We start from the raw sequence: 4,195 nt of genomic DNA, 5'->3' as shown, positions 1-4,195 counted from the left end.
GTTATACATATATATTGTTTTTGTGCTTTTAATATTTTCTTTTCCCTTTATATATGTTAATATTATTACTTCATATATTTTTATATTAAAACTAGTATCAAGCTAAAGCTTTTAACATAATAAATGTGTCGGTTAGGTTGCTAAGTAAATAATATTCTTGGTTAGGTTAATAACAGACTACTGTACGTAAGCCTGTGGTTAATAATAAGTAGTGAAGCAAAAATGGTAAGTATCAATGGGCGCTCAAAAATAACTATCAGTGGTTATACATTAATAATTAATATTGCAAATAAAAAAATTAAAAATGGGTGTGAGGTGGACGCCAGGACGTCACATCCCCCCCCTTATTTAAGAACATTTCCGATGCAATCGAGGAAATGGTTCTAATATTCACGCAAACGTTTTTGTAAGTCTGTGTATACAATGGTTTCACTGTCAGTCACCTGCGGCGAAGTTGACTGATTGCTAGGGTTGTTCTGCGACAAAGACTGCGATAATACTGGTTCCACAGGTTCCGATGATCGTTGTTCCTCGGGATCTGCTCGTCCATCCGTGTGGCTGCGTTTGGCTGTACCTCTGGCCAAATAGAGTAGCAGATGAGTCAAGGAGCTCCAGATAGCTCCTAGCACGTACAGACTGCATCCGTAGGCTGAATGTAGAGCATAACCATGTATCATCGTGTCGATGGCTAGCTTGATTAGTCGTACTACTAATAATACTCCAAAAACTCCGCTGTGGCTGATCCAAATGTGATGAATCCGCCCCAGATCCGTTTGCAGTTGACTCAGCAATTTTGTTTAATGATGCTTCATCCAATAAGTTGTAAATGGACATGGTATCGTCAGGCATGACGTGTCCGGTGATTCCACGAGCCATGCTGTTAAGTAACGCTGGCTTTTCAGCAGGGAACATTATATGATCCCTGATTTTATCAAGATCCGCCTGGGAATATATTCCGCTGGAAGCTAGTGGTCCCGGCGTTAAATAATTCCATGACATACTTGTCATAGGTTGTAACTGCTGCAACGATGTTCTGCGAACACGTGGCTCCGGAATAAGTTCAATCCATGTATCCTCAATTCGATAAAGGGTTGGCAATTCGTAGCTACACTCTCGTATGGTTCCCATCTTGGTCAACACGTGTGATTTTGGTGTGATAAAGAGGGAAGTGTTGCGTACTGTAACCGGTAGCTCAATATAACATTCCTTAGTGCGGCGTACGATGACGTCCACTGGTATACACTTGATGACATGAACGGCTTCCCCTGCAGTGACGGCCATGTAACCTGGTCCTTTCATGAGCCGATAAGCGAATTCGTCTGGCTGAAGAGTAGCGAAGGACAGTGTGTTTTTTAACACTTCCTTTTCCAGCTCGCAACGTTGTTGAATAACGTCACGATACAACGATGTCATCTGATGTCGTATATGTTTTTCTACGTACACGAATTTAGAGTTGACGTAGGTGAAAATATCGAGGTTCTCCACAGGGATGTCTCTTCGCTCCGCGAAGGTGTTTCCCTTTTCTGCCTCCAAGATAAATAGTTTAGGATGCTCCGTGGTGAGTAGGGTGTATCCACACACGGCTTGACTTCCTCCTGCTGTCAAGGCAAAAGTTGTATCCTGACTGACAAGAGTATAAATAGTCTGATGAATGGTATCCATTATTCCATTCATTTTAACTGCCGTTCCTTCATACAGTACGTTGTACTGGTGGAAATTCAAGACGATGTGGGCATGGTTTCCAATATGAATATCCATCGTCAAAATCGATGCAAAAACCGTCGCTCAGTGTGCAGACAGTTCCTGATCTTAGCATTACTTTTCCAGAATTTAGGTGCACAGGAACATAGGATGACTTTAATGATATCCGTACAGTTCCATCTACTACGACGTTGTGCCAAGTCCCGTAAGGGTCGGAGAATTGTGTACCCTTGCAGGTTCCATCATGGTTTATCGTTCCGGCAAGCAGGATGCTGTGAACGGTGGTAGTATTAGGCTTCAGTTTGGTGACGATCCCTCCCAGTCCTATGGAGAAGGTCCCTTCCTGAAAAGCGTGGTAGCACTTGACTCTGGAAACTTCCTGTAGGTACTCTAGTCGTGCATTGGCTACAGCTGATATATGCGAATGCATTCCACAGTACTGTATCACTCGCGATATTTCAACTTTGCACTGTATCACTTCCACGTAATTGTATTCCGCAAGTTGTAGTAACTGAATGTGTGTGTCAGATGTATTTAACGATTGGTGCTTAAGTTCACAGTCTCTGACACCTAGCAATGATACTGTGGTTACATTTAAATGCTGACCTCCACAATCGAATCCAATGAGTCCGTAGGTTGTGGGGATTAATACAAATAACATAATTCCTGATAACGGCTTCATTGTTCTATGGACAATGTTACAATCATTCAGCTTAATAAATATTGCCAATACTTCTGTATGGTGTTACCATATGCTTTTAACCTGATACGCATGAGTGTGTTAGCTCATTTTTTTCCAAATTATAAATGAAACAAGTAGTTAACAAATCTGAATCTTGTAATTGGCCTCGTGTTCTTAAATTCCTAAATTTTAAGTAACATCTTTCACATTGATCTATCATAACAATATCGGATAATTTATTGTTACACATGGCACATCGGAAAATCATTGTATTAAAACAATTTGTAAAATAATGTAGTGTCTGGAATATTCCTTCCATAGGGCCAACCGAAGTTTCAATATTAATGCTGGGTAAAAATATTTGATTGTGCCAACAAAATACGCATAATATTTCCGATCTTGTTCATTCAGAACTCGATAAACTCGTACACATTTAACCAAATTAACTTCCGCCATTATAATTATTTTATTATTCCGACTTAGGTTTTATATATTCAAAGTTTTTCGTGTATGTGTTATACAAAAAATCTGTGTTTGACATACAATCCTATTTAAGTTGTCATGTCCCAAAAGTTCTCTATAAATACTCTTGCAATGTATACAATAACTCATGGGTCGTTTCTGAAAACGTTGCTCGTTGCAACTTACGCAGGTTCCTAAATCTACGGTCCCGCTGGCAATGTAATGCGTAATAATAATTTCAAAATTACTAGTATTGCTTTCTTACTAAAACAGGACATACAATATAAATGTCGTGTTAATCGATGTACAACCTTAATATTAACTATGCATTTTGCATGATTTAAAACTAGCGGGTCTAAAGTCTTCTAGACTGCGCATGATTATTCATTATATACTTAAATTATTTTTTTTTTTTTTTTTTTTTTTTTTTTTTTTTTTTTTTTTTATAATTTGAACATGTCAAATATTAATAAAATAGATTCCTAAAATGCTAATTTTCCTTAATTGATTAAACTTTGTAAAGGAAAAATAGCATTAGACATAAATACATGTCATCATTAATATAAGAAATAATTTTAAGGCTATATAATGAATAATCATGCGCAGTCTAGTAAGACTTTAGACCCGCTAGTTTTAAATCATGCAAAATGCATAGTTAATATTAAGGTTGTACATCGATTAACACGACATTTATATTGTATGTCCTGTTTTAGTAAGAAAGCAATACTAGTAATTTTGAAATTATTATTACGCATTACATTGCCAGCGGGACCGTAGATTTAGGAACCTGCGTAAGTTGCAACGAGCAACTTTTCAGAAACGACCCATGAGTTATTGTATACATTGCAAGAGTATTTATAGAGAACTTTTGGGACATGACAACTTAAATAGGATTGTATGTCAAACACAGATTTTTTGTATAACACATACACGAAAAACTTTGAATATATAAAACCTAAGTCGGAATAATAAAATAATTATAATGGCGGAAGTTAATTTGGTTAAATGTGTACGAGTTTATCGAGTTCTGAATGAACAAGATCGGAAATATTATTGCGTATTTTGTTGGCACAATCAAATATTTTTACCCAGCATTAATATTGAAACTTCGGTTGGCCCTATGGAAGGAATATTCCAGACACTACATTATTTTACAAATTGTTTTAATACAATGATTTTCCGATGTGCCATGTGTAACAATAAATTATCCGATATTGTTATGATAGATCAATGTGAAAGATGTTACTTAAAATTTAGGAATTTAAGAACACGAGGCCAATTACAAGATTCAGATTTGTTAACTACTTGTTTCATTTATAATTTGGAAAATAATGAGCTAACACACTCATG

The 4,195-nt window shown here is 36.8% G+C and overlaps 1 pseudogene; it reads right to left on the bottom strand.

Moving 5' to 3' along the window:
• Positions 1–270: 270 nt before the first annotated feature.
• Positions 271–1,712, bottom strand: LOC113563495 (annotated as a pseudogene).
• Positions 1,713–4,195: the final 2,483 nt, after the last annotated feature.

The sequence above is a fragment of the Ooceraea biroi genome, unplaced genomic scaffold, assembly GCF_003672135.1.
Source record: "Ooceraea biroi isolate clonal line C1 unplaced genomic scaffold, Obir_v5.4 UnassembledTig29, whole genome shotgun sequence".
NCBI lineage: Eukaryota > Metazoa > Arthropoda > Insecta > Hymenoptera > Formicidae > Ooceraea > Ooceraea biroi.
The sequence above is the reverse complement of the archived record's forward strand: the minus strand, read 5'-3'. Positions and strand labels throughout refer to the sequence as shown.